Consider the following 21,725-nt stretch of genomic DNA (forward strand, 5'->3'; position numbering starts at 1 on the left):
CTCAAAACTGGATCTTACGAATGTCTACTTACAGCTTGAACTAGATGAGGAGTCCAAGTCATATCTGACTATAAATACTCATCTAGGCCTATATCAATTTAATAGGCTACCATTTGGAGTGTCTTCCGCCCCTGCCATATTCCAAGGGGTGATGAACCAGATTTTGCAAGGTATTGAAGGGGTCGTATGTTATTTGGATGACAGACTAATTTCAGCACCAAATAGGCAAATTCATAATAACGTATTGAATGAAGTACTCAAACGACTAGAGAAGCACAGAGTATGAGTGTCTGCTCGTAAGTGTGAGTTATTTAAAAACTCAGTGGAGTACTTAGGGTACAGATTAGACAAAGATGGTTTACATCCGACCATGGGAAAACTGGATGCAATCAGAAATGCACCCACTCCCAGGAATGTCACTGAACTTCATTCATTCTTGGGTCTTTTGAACTATTATGGGAAGTTTCTACCAAATTTGGCTACAGTATTACATCCACTGAATGAACTTTTGAAAAACAGGTCCATTGGAAGTGGTCAAAAGAATGCGATACAGCATTCAAGGAGTGTAAAAGCAAATTGGTAGAGAGCACCATGTTAGGTCACTATGACATATCTAGGAGATTAAGCTAGTATGTGATGCCTCTCCTTATGGAGTTGGGGCAGTAATCTCTCATGTATTAAGCAGTGGGGAGGAGAGACCAATTGCTTTTCTTTCACGCACTCTCAGTGCCAGTGAGAGTAATTATGCGCAAATTGAAAGGGAAGCTTTGGCATTAATTTTTGGGGTCAAGAAGTTTCACAAATACTTGTATGGTCACAATTTACCATCGTTACGGAACATAAGCCTCTAACAGCAATCCTCCATCCAAAGTCCCCAGTTCCAACATTAGCTGCAGCCCGAATGCAGAGATGGGCTTTGATTTTGTCAGCATGTACATATGATATTGAATACAGATGATCAGCTGATCACAGTAATGCTGATGCAATGTCTAGATTGTCTTCCCCATTACAAGTTACACCCGATAGGGAAAAAGTTTTTTATTTTTCATACATTGATGAACTGCCAGTCACAGCTGAAGAACCAAACGTGACCCAGTGATGTCAAAGGTGTATGAGTATATTGCAAATGGATGGCCAAATCAGGTAACAGACAAAGATACACATCCATTCTTCATTCGTAGGAATGAATTATCAGTCGATAAAGATTGTATCATGTGGGGTGCAAGAGTGGTTGTACCAAATAAATTCAGGTCCAAATTATTAGGAGATCTCCATGACCAGCACCTGGGAATGTGCTTGACCAAGAGTTTTGCACGCAGTTATTTATGGTGGCCAGGTCTTGATAAAGATATAGAGTACATCGTGAATCAGTGTACGACATGTCAATCGGTAAAATAGCAACCACCACCAGTACCATTACACCCATGGAAATGGCCTCCCAGAGTGTGGCAAAGGCTACATATTGATTTTGCTGAGTTAGAAGGACAACAATTGTTCATTGTGATTGATAGCCATTCGAAGTGGGTTGAGGTGTTTCCAATGTGGAAAATAAAAACAAGTAAAACATTGGACATTTTACGAAAATTATTTTCTTCATTTGGCCTCCCTGAAGAAATTGTTTCGGATAATGGACCACAATTTTGTTCAGGAGAATTTGCACAATTCACGAGCAAAAATGGCGTGAAACATACCAAGGTTCCACCATACCATCCTGCTTCGAATGGTGCAGCAGAGCGCAGTGTAGAAATTGTAAAATGTGCCCTCATAAAATAAATGTTAGATCCTAATCCAAGGAAAGGACAGTTGTCATTAGATCACAAATTGGCTAATTTTTTGATTACATATCAAAATACTCCTCATACAACTACTGGTAGAACACCAGCAGAGTTGTTTCTCAAATGACAGCCACGAACCAGATTCTCATTGTTAAAGCCAAATTTGGCACAGTCCGTAGAAGAGACACAATTAAGACAGACAGAGAACCATGATAGAGGTAGAGTAAAAGAGAGAAGTGTGAAATTCAACCAGAAGGTGAGAGTGAAGAACCATCACCATAAATGGTTAAAGTGGTTACCAGGAAGAGTGGTGAAGGTATGTGGTCCTCGCACATATGGGGGATTTTAACCTACATATCGATTGGTCAAATCAAATCGTATGGGGTAGCCTGGAGGAGGAATTCATAGAATGCATACGGGATTGTTTCTTAGAACAGTATGTTACAGAACCTACAAGGGAACAAGCTATCTTAGATCTGGTCCTCTGTAATGAGACAGGAATAATAAACGATCTCCTAGTAAAAGATCCTCTCGGAATGAGTGATCACAATATGGTTGAATTTGTAATACAGATTGAGGGTGAGGAAGCAGTGTCTCAAACGAGCGTACTGTGCTTAAACAAAGGGGACTACAGTGGGATGAGGGCAGAGTTGGCTAAAGTAGACTGGAAACACAGACTAAATGGTGGCACAATTGAGGAACAGTGGAGGACTTTTAAGGAGCTCTTTCATAGTGCTCAACAAAAATATATTCTAATGAAAAAGAAGGGCGGTAAGAGAAGGGATAACCAGCCGTGGATAACCAGGGAAATTAAGGAGAGTATCAAATTAAAAACCAATGCGTATAAGGTGGCCAAGGTTAGTGGGAAAATAGAAGATTGGGGAAATTTTAAACGACAGCAAAGAGTGACTAAGAAAGCAATAAAGAAAGGAAAGATAGATTACGAAGGTAAACTTGCGCAAAACATAAAAACGGATAGTAAAAGCTTTTACAGATATATAAAACGGAAAAGAGTGACTAAAGTAAATGTTGGTCCCTAAGAAGATGAGAAGGGGGATTTAATAATGGGAAATGTGGAAATGGCTGAGACCTTAAACAATTATTTTGCTTCGGTCTTCACAGTGGAAGACACAGAAACCATGCCAGAAATTGCTGGTCACAGGAATGTGGGAAAGGAGGACCTTGAGACAATCACTATCACTAGGGGGGTAGTGCTGGACAGGCTAATGGGACTCAAGGTAGACAAGTCCCCTGGTCCTGATGAAATGCATCCCAGGGTATTAAAAGAGATGGCGGAAGTTATAGCAGATGCATTAGTTATAATCTACCAAAATTCTCTGGATTCTGGGGAGGTACCAGCGGATTGGAAAGCAGCTAAAGTAATGCCTCTGTTTAAAAAAGGGGGCAGACAAAAGGCAGGTAACTATAGGCCGGTTAGTTTAACATCTGTAGTGGGGAAAATGCTTGAAGCTATCATTAAGGAAGAAATAGCGGGACATCTCGAAAGGAATAGTGCAATCAAGCAGATGCAGCATGGATTCATGAAGGGGAAATCATGTTTAACTAATTTACTGGAATTCTTTGAGAATATAACGAGCATAGTGGATAGAGGTGTACCGATGGATGTGGTGTATTTAGATTTTCAAAAGGCATTCGATAAGGTGCCACACAAAAGGTTACTGCAGAAGATAAAGATACGCGGGGTCAGTGGAAATGTATTAGCATGGATAGAGAATTGGCTGGTTAACAGAAAGCAGAGAGTCGGGATAAATGGGTCCTTTTCGGGTTAGAAATCGGTTGTTAGTGGTGTGCCACAGGGATCAGTGCTGGGACCACAACTGTTTACAATATACATAGATGACCTGGAAGAGGGGACAGAGTGTAGTGTAACAAAATTTGCAGATGACACAAAGATTAGTGGGAAAGCGGGTTGTGTAGAGGACACAGAGAGGCTGCAAAGAGATTTAGATAGGTTAAGCGAATGGGCTAAGGTTTGGCAGATGGAATACAATGTCGGAAAATGTGAGGTCATCCACCTTGGGAAAAAAAACAAAAAAAGGGAATACTATTTGAATGGGGAGAAATTACAACATGCTGTGGTGCAGAGGGACCTGGGGGTCCTTGTGCATGAATCCCAAAAAGTTAGTTTGCAGGTGCAGCAGGTAATCAGGAAGGCAAATGGAATGTTGGCCTTCATTGCGAGAGGGATGGAGTACAAAAGCAGGGAGGTCCTTCTGCAACTGTATAGGGTATTGGTGAGGCCGCACCTGGAGTACTGCATGCAGTTTTGGTCGCCTTACTTAAGGAAGGATATACTGGCTTTGGAGGGGGTACAGAGACGATTCACTAGGCTGATTCCGGAGATGAGGGGGTTACCTTATGATGATAGATTGAGTAGACTAGGCCTTTACTCGTTGGAGTTCAGAAGGATGAGGGGTGATCTTATAGAAACATTTAAAATAATGAAAGGGATAGACAAGATAGAGGCAGAGAGGTTGTTTCCACTGGTCAGGGAGACTAGAACTAGGGGGCACAGCCTCAAAATATGGGGGGAGCCAATTTAAAACCGAGTTGAGAAGGAATTTCTTCTCCCAGAGGGTTGTGAATCTGTGGAATTATCTGCCCAAGGAAGCAGTTGAGGCTAGCTCATTGAATGTATTCAAGTCACAGATAGATAGATTTTTAACCAATAAAGGAATTAAGGGTTACGGGGAGCGGGCGGGTAAGTGGAGCTGAGTCCACGGCCATATCAGCCATGATCTTGTTGAATGGCGGAGCAGGCTCGAGGGGCTAGATGGCATACTCCTGTTCCTAATTGTCATGTTCTTATGTTCTTATGTAAAGATGTTTGATAATGGACAGGTTAGGTTTGTTCATATTGATCATATTTTACCTACAGACAAGAAAGGAGTTGAAGGTGGGAATGATTCAATTATTTCTGACTCATCAGATAGTTTTGATACACCAGTAGCAAATCCTAAATCCAATGTACTGGAAACAAACCCAGGAGAGAATCAGAATGAAAGTCTGAGTCCAAGTCAGGAAAACAAAGAGCCTGAAGTTAGAGTGATTTCAAATGAAAATCAAGGAAATTCCGTGGAGGAAAACAGTCCTCAGGATGAGCCTCGAATGAGCGTGAAATCGATACCATGTTTGGAAGATTCTGTTCGAGAGCGAAGATATCCTCTTCAAAACAGAAAACAAGTGGTAAAGTTAAATTTGTAAATATGGAAAAAAAAAGTTTATATCCTGTGTCATGTATAAACATGAAAGTTATGTATGATGTTTGTTATGATGGCTTCTTCATTAAGAAGGGAGAAGTGTAATGTCTGTAAGCTTGTAATGTTTGTAGCTCCACACTGTGGATGTGGATGTATTGTGTACTGCAACTGCATAGTTAATAATAAACAGAACCAGGCAGATTTCCGGAGGCTTCCGAGAGAGCTGCCTGCCATGTTAGGAGCTGTGTGTGCTGTGCTCTGTGAATATATCACAGATCAGAACTGGATTGATGGATTGAATTTGATTTATTTTGATATAATTAAAAAATATGTCAGAGTGGAGCCTTACCCAGCTTCACATATTGTTAAATCGCAGGCATTTGGTCTGGCATTTTCTGTTCATGGTTCCTCACTATGCACGAGCAGTGGACAAGGCTTCCCAAACTAGGAAAAGTGGCATCTATATTTGTCTGAAGTAAGGCGAGTACGTTGCTCATTATCTCATGGGAGACGAAGGAGCAGCCTTCAAAACCAGTCGGAGGGGTTTGAGGAAGTAAGCCCACATCTAAGCAGGGATATAAGCTCCCAGGCGGAAAGCAGGGGAGAGGCACTGCACTTCCCACCTGAGACTTGCCATAGGAGGCCCAGCCCATTTTAGCAGCTGGGCATTATTTACATTTCACCAGCCAGCTACCGCCTAGATAGTTTGAATGAGGGGGAGGATCGGGAGGGTTTCACAGGTAGGGGGGAAGGGGGGCTGGGGTGGCAGAGGCCCAAACTTTCCTTGCCGGCACATAGTTCAGCACATAATGGGCTCAATTTTCCCCAGTGATTTGCGCCATTTTTTTGGAGCAGGCTGCTCTTTTTGACCTAAGTTGAAAAACCAGTTTCCCCAATCAATTTGCACTAGTGTAACTCAGTTTGTTACGATTTTTATAGGTCAGTATTTTTTTCAGCCAAAGGGCCGTAACCAGCCACCTACGCCAATTAGGGATGGTTGGCCAGCTGAGAGTTACTCCAGTTGTGCTTAGGCCAGCGTATGTGGCCTCTGCTGAAAAACCGAAAGAGAGCGAGAGAGAGAGAAAACGAGAGAGAGATTGCATTGTGTCCCGAGGACAGAATGGGACCTGACCGGGAGAATGGGGACCGAGAATGGGACTGGACCGGGAGAATGGGGACCGAGAATGGGACCGGACCGGCAAGCCCTTTGGGCAGGGTTGGAGGTAAGTTGCTGCTTATGTGTTTTTCAATTCTTTTAATGTGTTGGAAGCTGGCTGTATGCTTCAGCTCGCATTGTGTTCCTGGTTACCATGGCAGCCTGATCTTTTTGGCGCAGATCAAGGCTCCACTCCTAAAACTAGGCCACGCCAAAATGAACAAATCCAACGGGGAAACTTAGAATCTTTTTTTTTGCCGTACTTGGGCCCCCCAAAAATCGGAGGTAACTCTTCAAGTACACCAAAAAAATGCTTTGGGGAACATTGAGCCCAATATGCCTACTGAAAAGTGCAATAAGCTGAGTGAGTCAACACTACCATTCTTGCAGTTGCTGTCGACGTTGCAACAAAGGGGATGTGGAATTGGAGGTCACCATAGTGCTAGGCCTATCAGGTAAAGGTGAACAAATGATACAGTATTTACAGCATAGAAACAGCCCTTTGGGCCCAGCAGATCTATGCTGGTGTTTATGCTCCTCACAAGCTTCCTCCCACTATTTACTTCATCTCACCTGAACAATATATCTAGATGTGCTTTTCTAGATTCCAGAAAATGAATCTATGCTATTTGCCTCAACCACTCTGTGTGGTAGTGAGTTCCACATTCTCATTGAACAAAGAAGTTTCTCCTGAATTTCTTATTGTACGTCTTAGAGACAATCTAATATTTATGGCCCCAAATTTTCAACACCTCCACAAGTGGAAACATCTTCTATGTGGAGGATAAATTACAATTGGCCTGTTTCTATGTTGAACCATTTCATCATTTTAAAGATCTCTATTGGCCCCCATCTCAGTTTTCTCTTTCCTCTGCCAATTCCCGCCTTTACTGATCTCCCAATTACTGGTGCCGTCCCACAATTCCCCCATTTACTGATCTCCCAATTACTGGTGCCATCCCACAATTCCCCCATTTACTGATCTCCCAATTACTGGTGCCATCCCACAATTCCCCCATTTACTGATCTCCCAATTACTGGTGCCATCCCACAATTCCCGCCTTTACTGATCTCCCAATTACTGGTGCCGTCTCACAATTCCCGCCTTTATTGAGGTCCTCCCCATTTACACGGAGTCGATTTATGTGGTGCCCAGTAACACTGAGCCCGAGGAGAACATCCAGAGTAAAAAAAATCTAAAAACATGACAGGACGTATAAACAAGACAAAAAATAAATGGGGTTGGACTCACACGCCCCCTCATCAGTGGTAGCACACTCACCTCTGTCAGTAGGTTATGGGTTCAAGTTCAACTGCAGAGACTTGAGCACAAAATGTAGCCCGGCACTCCAGTGCACTACTGAGCAACATCCCCAAAAAAGAGGTAAAATTGGTACTGAGGGAGTGCTGCACTGTTGGAGTTGCCGTCTTTCAGTTGAGACGTTAAACTGAGGCCTCGTCTGCGCTTTCAGGTGAGCGAACAGATCCCATGGCATTATTCGAAGAAGAATAGGGGAGGTCTGCCTGGTGTCATGGCAAATATATATTCATTACAGATGATCTGGTCATTATCTCATTGCTGTTTGTGGGTGCTTGCTGAGTGAAAATTGGCTGTCACGTTTCCTGCAATACAACAGTGACTACACTTCAAAATCTATGGAATTCTCTGCCCAGAGAGCTGTGGAGTATGGGTCATTGAATATATTTAAGGCAGAGATAGACAGATTTTTGAGCGATAAGGGAATAAAGGGTTATGGGAAGCGGGCAGGGAAGTGGACCTGAGTCCATGATCAGATCAGCCATAATCTTATTAAATGGCAGAGCAGGCTCGAGGGGCCAGGTGGCCTACTCCTGCTCCTATTTCTTATGTTCCTAAAAGTACTTCTTAGGCTGTAAAACACTTTGGGATGTCCTGAGGTCACAAAAGGCGCTATATAAAGGCAAGTTCTTTCTTAAACCAACTGACTTTATGATGTCACAATGAGTTTAACCAGCCAATAGCTGAACCATTCTGAGCAGATTGTTTCATTTCTCCCAAGAATGTAAATAGAAGTGTAAAGGATCACATTAAGGTTTACAGACTACTGTCAATACACAAAGCAACCTATTTAAAGTGTACGGAGGAAAGTATGTCCTGCATCTCACTGGAAGGATTTGCCTATAATGGATCACAAGAATATCATCATCATCATCATCATAGGCGGCCCCACGAACGAGGATGACTTGCTTCCACACCAAAAGGGATGAATTCACAGATATTTCAATAAAGGACCCGATATTCCAGTCCTGAACTCCAGGGGTGGAAGATGGCTACACGTGGATATTTTTTACCGTGTGGTGAACGTTGCATATCAGGCACCACACGGGCTTGACAGAGCTGGGCCTTTATCCAGTGGCAAGGGTTAACCAGGACAAAAGATCTGCAAAGGGATATAGACAGGCTAAGTGAGTGGGCAAAAAGTTGGCAGATGGAGTAAAGGGCCCAAGTTTCGAGCCACGCCTAGAACGGCGCAGTCCCGACCTGGACGCCCGTTTTTCGCGCCACAAAGTGCGCCTAAAAAAAACCTTCAGATTCTCCACCTCTCTGCAGGTCCTCTGGCCCTCGGCGCAGCGCAGCAGGAGCTGTAGAGGGCGGAGCCAGGTCCCTGCGCTGAAAACAGTGCCGGGACCTCTGCACATGCGCGCTACAGTGGGCGCGCATGTGCAGTAGCTCCAGGCACCCAAAACTGTGTGGGAGGGGTTGAAGCACGCAGCCCCTAGCCCTGGCCGAATGGCCTCACTGGGGCTGCGTGAATAAGGCTCCTCCCACGGCCAGCTCCTGCTTCCTCCCGACCCGACTCGACTCCCGCTTCCCGCCTCCGGACCGGACTCTACACCGACCTGACTCCCGCTTCCCCTCGCCCTCCGCCCCCCGCCCCCGTACCGGACCCGACACCGACCTGACTCCCGCTTCCCCTCCCCCCCCCCGCCCCCGGACCCGACCCGACCCGACCCCCCGGACTGGACCCGACCCGACTCCCGCTCCCCCCCACACCCCCCCCCCGCCCCCGCCTCTGGACCGGACCCGACACCGACCCCAACCCGACTCCCGCTCCCCCGCCCCCACCTCTGCCTCCGGACAGGACCCGAACTGACTCCCACTCCCTCCCGCCCCCGGACTGGATCCGACCTGACCTCCCTCCCCCCGACCTGACCTCCCTCCCCCCGACCTGACCTCCCTCTCCCTCCCTCCCCCCGACCCGACCTCCCTCTCCCTCCCTCCCCCCGAACCGAACCGAACCGACCTCCCTCCCACCACCCCCCCCGACCCGACCCAACGCCACCTACCTGTAAATCTGGTGCTGGGGACAGGCCCCGCCCGAAGTCTCAGGCCCGGCCCGTTCAGCCTCCCTCCCCCTTCTCCTTTCCCCCCCCAATCTCCTTCACTCCCCCCCCCAATCTCCTCCCTCCCCAATCTCCTCCCCCCCAATCTCCTCCCCCCCCAATCTCCTTCCCCCCCCAATCTCCTTCCTCCCCATCTCCTTCCCCCATCTCTTTTCCCCCCCATCTCCTTCCCTCCCATCTCCTTTCTCCCCCTTCTCCCCTTTATCCCCTTCTTCCCCCCTTCCCCCTTCTCCCCCCCTCTCCCCTTCTCCCCCTCCTCATTCTCCCCCCCTCCCCCTTCTCCCCCATCACCCCCCTTCTCCCCCATCCCTCCCCCTTCCCTCCCTCTGCTTCCCCCCTCTCCCTCTACCCCCCTCCTCCCCCTACCCTCGCTGTCAGAAACACAGACACTGACAGACAGAGAATGAGAGACACACACAGACAGACAGAGCGATAGAGACATTGACAGAGACACATTGGGGGGGGGGGGGCATCCCAGCATGCTGTTGGAGGGCTCCCGGTGCTGCAGTCGGTAAGTAGAAAATGTTTTATTTAGTGATTTTTTTTTAAACTATTTCTTATTAATTTTTTTTGATTGATTTATTGGTTGATTTATTGATGTATTTATCATTTATTATTGATGATGGCTCTTTATTTGTAAAACTGAAGTGTTTAATGTTTGTAAACTTCCCTTTAAACCCCCCCCCCGCCACCATTCCCTATGCCTCATTTGTAACCTACGCCTGATTTTCTAAAGTGTAGACAAGGTTTTTTCAAGCGTACAGAAATCTTCACTTACTCCATTCTAAGTTAGTTTGGAGTAAGTTTTCACTAACGAAACTTTGAAAACAGGCGTAAGTGGCCGGACACGTCCCTTTTGAAAAATAAATTCTGTTCCAAAGTGAAACTGTTCTAACTGACTTGAACTGGAGCAAACTAAATGACGAGAATTCTGATTTCTAAGATACTCCGTTCTACACCAGTTGCTCCTAACAATCAGGAGCAAATCGTGTGGAAACTTGGGGCCATAATTGGGAAAATTTAAGGTTATCCACTTAGGCAGAAATAATAGAAAAGCAAATTATAATTTAAATGGAGAAAAATTGCAAAGTGCTGCTATACAGAGGGACCTGGGAGTCCTTGTGCATGAAACACAAAAAGTTAGTATGCAGGTACAGCAAGTAATAATGGAAGGCAAATGGAATGTTGGCCTTTATTGCAAGGGGATAAAGTATAAAAGGAGAGAAGTCCTGGTACAACAGTCGTTTTCTTTTTTTTTCTTTGTCTTCACTAAAAAGAAAAAGATTAGTGAAGACAAATGTAGGTCCTTTACAGACAGAAACAGGATAATTTGTAATGGGGAACAAGGAAATGGCAGAACAATTAAATAAATACTTCAGTTCTGTCTTCACGGAAGAGGACACAAATAATGTCCCAGAAAGGCTAGAGAACCAAGGGTCTAGTGAACAAGAGGAATTAAAGGAAATGATAGTTAGTAAGAAAATAGTGCTGGAGAACTAATGGGACTGAAGGCAGATAAATCCCCAGGGCCTGATGATCTGCATCCCAGAGTACTAAAAGAGGTAGCCATGGAAATAGTAGATGTATTGGTTGTCATCTTCCAAAATTCTATAGATTATGGAACAGTTCCTGCAGATTGGAGGGTGGCAAATGTAACCCCACTATTTAAAAAAGGAGGGAGAGAGACAACGGGGAGCTACAGACCAGTTGCCTGACATCAGTAGTAGGGAAAATGCTGGAGTCTATTATAAAGGATGTGATAACGGCACACTTAGATAATATCAACGTGATTAAATAAAGTCAACATGGATTTATGAAAGGAAAATCATGTTTGACAAACCTACTGGAGTTTTTTGAGGATGTAACTGATAGACTAGATAAGGGAGAACCAGTGGATGTAGTGTATTTGGATTTTCAGAAGGCCTTTGATAAAGTCCCACATAAGAGGTTAGTGTGCAAAATTAAAGCACATAGGATTGGGGGTAATGTATTGGCATGGATTGAAAATTGGTTAACTGACAGGAAACAGAGAGTAGGAATAAACGTGTCTTTTTCGGGGTGGCGGGCAGTGACTAGTGGGGTACCACAGGGATCAGTGCTTGGGCCCCAGCTATTCACAATATATACAAATGATTTGGATGAGGGAACCAAATATTTCCAAGTTTGCTGACGACACAAAACTAGGTGCAAGGTGATTTAGATAGGTTGAGTGAGTGGGCAAACACCATGGCAGATGCAGTATAACATGGATAAATGTGAAGTTATCCACTTTGGTAGGAAAAACATAAAGACAAAGTATTATTTAAATGGTGATGGCTTGGGACGTGTCGATGTACAGAGGGACCTGGGTGTCCTTGTACACCAGTTATTGAAAGCAAACATGCAGGTGCAGCAAGCAGTTAGGACAGCAAATGATATGTTGGCCTTCATTGCAAGAGGATTTGAGTACAGGAGCAAGGATGTCTTACTACAGTTATACAAAACCTTGGTGAAATCGCACCTGGAGTATTGTGCGCAGTTTTGGTCTTCTTACCTAAAAAAGGATATTCTTGCTGTTATGTATGTAATAACTCGATAGACTGAATACTGTAAACTAACACAGGTACAAACCTGGCTCTGCTTTATTAGGGCCCAAAGTGATTACATTACATGATGGCTTGCCTTTTATACCTGGGCCGCACATGTGCATACAGCCCAGTGACCTCCGACAGTGGTGCCACCTAGTGGCTAGTAACCCCATGCATACATACATGACAATATCCCCCTTTAAGATATTAGTAACAGTCTTTTAACAATTTGAGACTGTCTGGGGCTTTCTGCTCCTGAGTTGATCATCTCAGTTCAACTCCAGCCTTGGACGAGCGTTCTGAGTCTGTTATGACTGGGGGCTGGGTAGCCGATCTGATGGGAGTGGCAATGACCATGTCAGGGATTGAAAGTCCAGATTCATTGACGACAGCGGAGTCCTCTGATGACTGAGGGTAGATTGGTTGGTCACTGATTGTGTCTTCCTCAGACTGTTCCGGTTCATCCGTGTGCAGCAACTTTATCTGATCAACATGTTTCCTGCATGTTTGTCCATTCTTGAGCTTGACGATAAACACTCTGTTACCCTCCTTGGCCATAACATGTAAGAATAAAAGTGTTTATTAATTATTAAAATTGATTATGTGTATGTATAAATTTTAAAGGTGTAGATTGTACGGAACGGCCTGTTTGTGTTGAAACAGAATGGAAGCCCACAGGTTGCCAGCATGAGCTGAGTTTTGAAACAAAAGAAACAAAATGAAAGCCCACACAGAGATTCCGCATGGCCTCCAGACAGCCACAAGTGTGAGGAGAGCCAATAAGAAGCTGCCCCAGAGCCAAGATCCAATCATGAGGCTTTCGGCGGGACAATGGACTTCAGGGATTTAAAAACTCAAGCCACACAGGTTGCTCTCTCTCTCTCTTCTCTCCCTGCTGGACACACGGCGAGAGAGAGAGAAGGGTTTAACGGTGCTACAACGCGTATACAGGGAAGGCCATTGAACTTCAGTTGGGAGGCCTCACCTGTAAGGACCCAGCACCTATACTGATGACCACCCCCGACAGAAGGGGGATTTTAGGGACTGATGTGTTGGATCAGTATGCCGCGGTGATCAATTATAATCAGAACTGTGTTTGGATGGGATTGGGAGATAAGGTAGGAGTGATAGAAATTTCAGATGCTCACTCGGTTTTTGCTATTAAAAAGCCATCTGAGTATGACGCTCCAGGGAGTGAAAATGAAGCTGTGGCAAAACTAATTCAGGAACACCTAGCGGTGTTTGCCACATGCAAGCATGACTGTGGAAAAATGGCAGGTGAGGAATCTATTGAGGGACCTCCTTCCCCCCACTCATTCACTAAAGAGTACCCCATCCCAAGGGAGAGTCACCCTTACATCTGAGACACTATAAAATCCCTAGTCGAGCAGGGTGTTCTTAGGATAGACACTTTCACGACCAACTCACCCGCATGGCCGGTTAAAAAGCCTGATAGCAGCTGGTGACAGACTATTGATTACAGAAAGTTAAATTCTGTAACACCAGCCTGCTCACCGGTAGTAAGAGAAACTCCTACCGTATTATCTCAAATTCCTGTTGGCGCCAAGTACTTCTCGACCTTTGACATCGCCAATGGATTATGGAGTATCCCTGTTAAAGGGGAAGACCAATACAAATTTGCATTCACATTTAAGGACCAGAGCTACACCTGGACATGCTTGCCTCGGGGGTGCCACAATGCCCCCACAATATTCCACAAAAGAATGGCTGCAATTTTAAAAGACTTTTCCCGCCCTACCTGCTTGCTGCAGTACATAGACAACCTACTGCTGGCAACAGACAGCATGGAGGAGCATCTGTTCCTTTTGCATGAACTTTTGACATTGTTGGTTCAGGCGGGACTAAAAGTGAATCCCCGTAAGGTTCAATTAGTAAAAGAACGGGTCACCTTTCTAGGAGTGTCCATTTCTCCAGAGGGATCATCCCCTGACTCTCACAAGCTGGAGATAATACAGCGACTGCCATTACCCACTTCAAAAACAGCCCTACGGTCATTCTTGGGTTTGGTGGGGTACCAAAGAAACTTTGTCCCAGGCTTTGCAGAGTGTGCAAAGCCCCTGTGTGATTTAATAAAACTGCAGGGTGATGACATACGCCCGGCATGGACTGATACCCACACCAAGTCCGTGGCTAAATTAAAAACTGCAGTGATACAGGCTGCATGTCTGACCCCTCCTGACCCCACGCAGCCCTTCCATTTAGAGGTCGGGGCCACAGAGCAAAGCCTCACTGCAGTTCTGTGCCAAATGTGAGCTGATCAACTACAGCCCATTGTATATGCGTCTCGAATCCTGCAGGGGGCAGAAAAGACATAGCCGCATGTGAGCGCCACCTACTGGCCGTCTTCTGGTCGGTACATCACTTTACCTTTATTACTGGGTTACAGGCTACAATCCTGCACAGAGGGGACACACCTCTGAAACTACTGATGAAACCTGGAGATTCGCTAGTTTCCTCACAGTGCCTCAACAAAAGGATATTGGAGTTTATGGAAAGAGACATTGATACCATTTCCAAACCCACCACCTTGCTGCCACAATTTCTGATCTATGAGGGGGACCCGCATGAATGTCTGTTACCCCTGATTAACTTCGAGACCCATCCTGTGCAGGAACAGCCCATACAGGGTGCCCCAGATGTCTATACCGATGGGTCCTCATATCACATTGAAGGATCCCCTCACACCGAATATGCTGTGGTATTGCCAGAAAGAACCATCCAGCGAAGATGCAACAGTCTTCACAATATGCAGAAATCGCCGCGCTTCTAACTGCTGTAAAGGAAACCTCAGATAGACCCGTGAATATTTGGTCCGGTAGTGCCTATGCTATAAACAACATGCTCTCCCTGCCCCTATACCACAAAAATAACTATTGTACGATAGACGGTAAGGCTCTAGTCCATGGGCCCTGGTTACGCCTGTTCTGGTCATACCTTAAACAGCAATCCCAGCCCTGCTTCATAGGAAAGGTAGCAGCCCATAGAAAAGGGGGTCCACAGTGAGGGAAATTCCAGAGCAGACAGAGCAGCCAAGGATGCTGCGATTAATGGGGAGATAGAGGATATAGTTGTTGAGCCCTGCAATGCTGTTAGCAAGGCCTCCCCAACAGATCACCTAGGTTTAAAATCCCTGCAGCAGCAATACTGGCCATATGCTGTTGTAAGTGCCTGGCACGAGGAAGGCAGACCCCTTCCTCAACCAACAGCCTGGGCTCCCAATACCATACTAGCCACTGCCCCTGACTCAGGTTAGCAGTTGCTGATATTCAAAAGAAAGCCAAACGCCTACCCAGTGTTGTGTGTTCCACCAGAGGTGGGTCAGGAACTGCTCTCCCTCTTTCACTCCCACCCCACAGCACGGCACTATTCAGCCCTGGTAACCTTCTACAAGGTAGCATCCATAGCTTGGTGGCCTTCCATGAGGGAAACAATCGACCAATACGTGGCATGATGCCTACCGTGCCTGCAACACAATCCTCCCGCATGCACTAACCGAGCCTTGCTTCAAAGCGCACCCCCACCTCAAGGGCCATGGATTTACCTCCAGATAGACTTCATTGGGCCACTTCCACAGGCGCAAGGCAATTATCAGCATGCCCTAGTGGTGGTGGATCAATTCACTAAATGGATCGAAGCATTCCCCTGCCGCTCCAACACCGCAATCACAGCAGCCAAAACACTATTGAATCATGTTTTGTAGGTGGGGAGTACCAGTACAAGTGGACAGTGATCAAGGTTCACACTTTACCGGTAAAATTTTTACCCATCTGCAGGAAATGTTGGGGATAAAACACAAATTACATATTTCTCACCACCCCCAGTCATCCGGAGGGGTTGAAAGGAGGAAGAGGACCCTCAAGTTAATGTTTAAAAAATTGTGCACGGACCACCCCACTCAATAGGCTAACATGCTGCCAATGTGCTTAATGGCAATGAGGTCCACACCTCATAGAACAACAGGGGTCTCCCCGTATCAGGCCATGATGGGGAGGCTCATGAGAACACCAGGCCAGCTAACACTAACAGGGATAAGTCCCCTGACAATGAAAACATGTAGTTCTAAGTGGCTGGAACAAATGGTAGATCACACCGATCAGATCAATTGATTTGTGGCCACCAAATTGGGGAAGGCAAAAAGACAAATTAAAAAGTGCTTTGACAAGAAAGTATGAGGTGGGAGACCCAGTAATGATTCCAAATTATGGGAAAAAGAAGCTGCCTTTGAGCCCGGGTGGTGGGGACCGCTTGCGTTTATAGATCGATTGAACCCTGCGGTTATTTAATTCAGTTACCGGGGAAGAAGGGTGTTAAGTACAAGAAGTGGTTTCACATTAATCAGTTAAAAACTGCCAAAGAATAAATACTGCACTGATCTTGTTTCCCACAGACCATGTTACGGATCCTCACGATTGTCAGGACGATACCGGCCACGACCGAAGCCGAGGGAAGATGGAGAAGCGGGAGCTGCAGCATGACTCACGAACATCATCGATCATCAATGTGCTGTGAGAAGTGACGGTGCACTGAAGGTACGGGAAGGAGAGAGTCTCCGCTGGAGATGTTATCGGACTGTTATTAAACCCCCTACATCTTACGAGGTGGGAACCAAGACAGGCCATCCACTTTTCTGCCTCTCCCCGTCAATGCTTGCGATATATGAGGAGTCAAAAAGGATATTTCCCCCTCAAGGTGGGGAGTTTGTAAGAATAAAAGTGTTTATTAATGATTAAAATTGATTATGTGTATGTATAAATGTTAAAGGTGTAGATTATACAGAACGGCCTGTTTGTGTTGAAACAGAATGGAAGCCCACAGGTTGCCAGCATGAACTGAGTTTTGAAACAAAAGAAACAAAATGAAAGCCCCCACAGAGATGCCGCATGGCCTCCAGACAGCCACAAGTGTGAGGAGAGCCAATAAGAAGCTGTCCCAGAGCCAAAATCCAATCATGAGGCTTTCGGCGGAACAATGGACTTCAGGGATTTAAAAACTCAAGCCACACAGGTTGCTCTCTCTCTCTTCTCTCCTGCTGGACACACGGCAAAAGACCTTGTAAAGTCCTTACTCTACAGCATGAAACTACATGAGGCACATTCTGGGGACAAGGTCACTCTATGACCTCAACTCTTTATTCACAGCACTCCACAAGTGATGATCCTACTTGGGACCTCCCTTTATATACCTGGGAGATCAGGTAAGGAGTGTCTCACACAAGTTCATCCCTTGTGTTCAAGGTGTGCATCTAGGTTGTCTGTATACAGTAATACAGTGGTGTTACATTGTGGTTACATACATGACATCACCTCCCCCCCCCCCCCCCAAAGTCTTGTTAGGATCATAGGTTTAGTCTTTCAGGTGGTCTACGCTCCCTTGTGGAGCGCCGCAGTTGGGGCTCTGGTTGTTGGACACTGACGTGTCTGTCACCTGTGGTGATTCCGGCCTGTCCGGGCTGACCGCAGGGACGGTGCATTCTTCTGATTGTTCTTGTTGCTCGTTCACTGGCGGTGTTGTGAGCTCCATCTCATGGTCTTCTTCAGGCTCCTCCGTGTCAATGCTGAACCTTTTTTTTTACTTGGTCCAGATGCTTACGGCATATCTGACCATTGTTGAGTTTTACCACGATGACCCTATTCCCCTCTTTGTCAATTACAGTACCCTCAAGCCATTTGGGCCCCATGGCGTGATTGAGGACGAATACAGGATCATTTAGTTCTATACATCTCCCCCTCGAATTACGGTCATGGTACTCATTTTGTGACTTGCGCTTGCCTTCAATTATGTCGGTTAGGACTGGGTGAATGAGGGACAACCGGGTTTTGAGTGTCCGTTTCATAAGTAGCTCTGCGGGCGGGACCCCCGTGAGCGAGTGCGGTCGGGATCTATAGGCCAGCAGGAGGCGCGATAGGCAGCATTGTAGGGAGGGTCCTTGAATCCTGAGCATATCTTGCTTAATGATTTGGACCGCACGTTCCACCTGGCCATTGGAGGCCGGCTTTAACGGCGCAGTCCTGACATGGTTGATGCCATTGCCCGATATAAACTCCCGGAATTCGTAGCTTGTGAAGCATGGGCCATTATCATTAACCAGGATGTCCGGCACACCATAGGATGCAAAGATCGCACGTAGGCTTTCCACGGTGGTGGATGACGTGCATGAATTCAGGATGATGCACTCGATCCATTTCGAGTACGCATCTACCACAATAAGGAACATCTTTCCCATGAACGGGCCCGCGTAGTCAACATGAATGCGTGACGATGGCCTGGTGGGCCAGGGCCACGGGTTGAACGGGGCCTCCTTGGGGCCATTACCCAGCTGGGCACACGTCGTGCACCTGCGAACACAGTGTTCCAGGTCTGAATCAATTCCAGGCCACCAAACATATGACCAGGCAATGGCCTTCATCAGCATAATGCCTGGGTGCTCGCTGTGGAGTTCCCTGATGAATGCCTCCCTGCCCTTCTGGAGTATAACTACCCGGCTGCCCCATAGTAGGCAGTTGGCTTGGATGGATAGCTCATCCATCCGCCTGTGAAACGGTCTGACCTCCTCAGGGCATGCTCCGTGTGCGGGCGCCCAATCCGCAGTCAGGACACATTTCTTAATCAGGGATAGGAGGCGATCGCTGTTAGTCCAGATTTTGATCTGGCGGGCTGTGATGGGGGAGCCTGCGCTGTCAAAGACATCGACAGCCATGACCATCTCAGTGCTTTGCTCCACTGCCCCCTCAGTGGTGGCCAGTGGAAGCCTGCTGAGCGCGCCTGCACAATTTTCAGTGCTGGGACGGTGCTGGATGGAGTAATCATAAGCAGACAGCGTGAGAGCCCATCGCTGTATGTGAGCTGATGCGTTGGCATTGACAGCCTTGCTGTCTGACAATAGGGATGTTAATGGCTTGTGGTCCGTCTCTAATTCAAACTTCCTACCAAAGAGCTCCTGATGCATTTTTTTTACACCATAGACACATGCGAGCGCTTCTTTCTCGACCATCCCATATCCCCGTTCTGCTTGAGAGTGCGACCTAAGGCATAAGCCACAGCATTGTTGACCCTCAGCATTGCCCTGCTGCAACATACACCCAACCCCATAGGACGATGCATCACATGACAGAACCAATTTTTTACAGGGGTCGTACAGGGTCAACAACTTGTTTGAACAAAGTAGGTTTCGCGCCCGATCGAAAGCCCGTTCCTGACAGTCCCCCCAAAACCAATCGCAACCCTTACGCAGGAGCACGTGTAGCAGCTCCAACAACGTGCTCAAGTTCCCGAAATAGTTCAACAGTCCCAGAAATGAACGCAACTCCGATGTGTTGCAGGGCCTGGGTGCTCGTCGAATCGCCTCTGTTTTGGATTCGGTGGGCCGAATCCCATCTGCAGCAACTCTCCTGCCCAGAAACTCAACCTCAGGAGCTAAAAACATACATTTAGACTTGAGTCGCAGGCCTACCCGGTCCAGTCGGCGTAGCACCTCCTTCAGGTTGTGGAGGTGTTCCTCAGTGTCTCGACCCATGATGAGGATGTCGTCCTGGAATACAATCGTTCCAGGAATGAATTTAAGCTGGCTTTCCATGTTTCGTTGAAAAATCGCGGCCGCTGGTCGAATGCCAAACGGGCGCCTGTTATAAGCGAACAGTCCCTTGTGCGTGGTGATGGTGGTCAGTAGTTTCGATTCGTCGGCCAGTTCCGAGGTCATATAGGCTGAAGTGAGGTCCAACTTGGTGAACAGCTTGCCGCCTGCCAGCGTAGCGAAATGGTCCTCCGCTCTCGGGAGCGGGTATTGATCTTGTAGGGACACCCGATTGATGGTGGCCTTGTAGTCACCACAGATCCTGACAGAACCATCCGCTTTTAGGACGGGAACGATGGGGCTCGCCCAGTCGCTGAATTCAACAGGTGAGATGATGCCCTCTCTCAACAGCCGGTCCAATTCGCTCTCGATTTTTTTCCGCATCACATACAGCACCACTCTGACTTTGTGGTGCACTGGCCTGGCGTCCGGGGTGATGTGTATTACTACTTTGGTGCCTTTGAAAGTCCCGAAGCCAGATTGGAATAGTGAAATGAATTGTTGTAGGACTTGTGAGCACGAACTTCGCTCCACAGATGACATTGCGTGAACATCCCCCCATTTCCAGTTCATCTCGGCTAACTAGCTCCTCCCCAACGTGCGGGACCATTACCCGGGACAATCCAGAGCAGCAGCCGATTCACTAACCCGTTGTGTGTGACAGCCAACATTGCACTGCCTAGCACTGGAATGATTTCTTTAGTGTAAGTCTGTAATTGTGTCTCAATGCGTGCTAATTTGGGTCTACTGGCTTTAAGTGGCCATAGCTTCTCAAATTGCTGAACGCCCATGAGTGACTGGCTGGCCCCAGTGTCCAGCTCCATGCGTACTGGGATGCCGTTTAATAAAACCCTCATCATCATTGGTGGGGTTTTGGTGTATGAACTGAGAATATTCGCCACATGGACCCGTTGAACCTCGGCGTCCGTCGATTTGCCCCAAAAGTCATCCTGCCTCAAAGAACCCTCTTCTGGTCCCTCTGCTTCATATATTAGTCTGATTGCAGGCTTCCTGCACATTCGAGCTAAATGGCCACTGAGATTGCAGTTTCTGCAGACAAACTGTTGAAATCTGTAAGATCTGGCTGAGTGTTTTCCCCACACCTCCAGCATGAGTTAAAGTTTCCATTGTTGGGGACAAAGGAACTATGGCCAGGCATTCCGCGCTGACTGTCCCTTTGACTGCTCTTAAGTACCCTATTAGTGGGTGTCAATGGCCCCACCCCGGGCCGCATTGTCCGCTGTGATGGCGTGAATGTCTGTTCAGCCTGCCATTGTTTCTGTTGGAGTCCTACTCTGGGGTCTATTGCTGCCTGGGGAATGTCGGACTGCCCCTGCCAGCCTGCGGGGCTCTGAGTCGCACTATGATGTTGGCTCCCTGATCCATCGCCGCGTTAGAGGCAGAATTGCACGCGTATATTATTTTTGTCTCTTCCTTCCCCGCCATGAAAGTTTGAGCTAACAACGCCGCCGCTTCCAAGGTCAAATCCTTGGTCTCAATTAATTTGCAAAAAATTCCCGCATGACCGATGCCATCGATAAAGAAGTCCCTGAGCATCCCCTCCCCTGCAGGCATCTGTGAACTTACAGAGGCTGGCCAAGCGCCGGAGTTCCGCTACGAAGTCCGGTATGCTCTGTCCTTCACTACGTCGATGGGTGTAGATTCTGTGTCGGGCCATATATATGCTACTCGCCGGTTTGAGGTGTTCCCCGATCAATTTGCTAAGTTCTTCAAAGGTTTTGTCCACCGGCTTTTCGGGTGCTAGTAAGTCTTTCATGAGCACGTAAGTCTTTGGTCCACAGCTGGTCAAGAGATGAGCCCGTCGCTTGTCGGCCGCTGCATGCCCCACCCATTCTTTCATAACGAAGCTTTGCTGAAGCCTCTCGACAAAATCGTCCCAGTCTTCCCCAACACAGTACCGTTCCTCTGCACTACTGGTGGCCATTCTCGTGGGTCGTGAATTCCCGTTTCTCATCGCCAATGTAAAGTCCTTACTCTACAGCATGAAACCACACGAGACACATTCTGGGG

Source organism: Pristiophorus japonicus, chromosome 15, assembly GCF_044704955.1.
Source record: "Pristiophorus japonicus isolate sPriJap1 chromosome 15, sPriJap1.hap1, whole genome shotgun sequence".
NCBI lineage: Eukaryota > Metazoa > Chordata > Chondrichthyes > Pristiophoridae > Pristiophorus > Pristiophorus japonicus.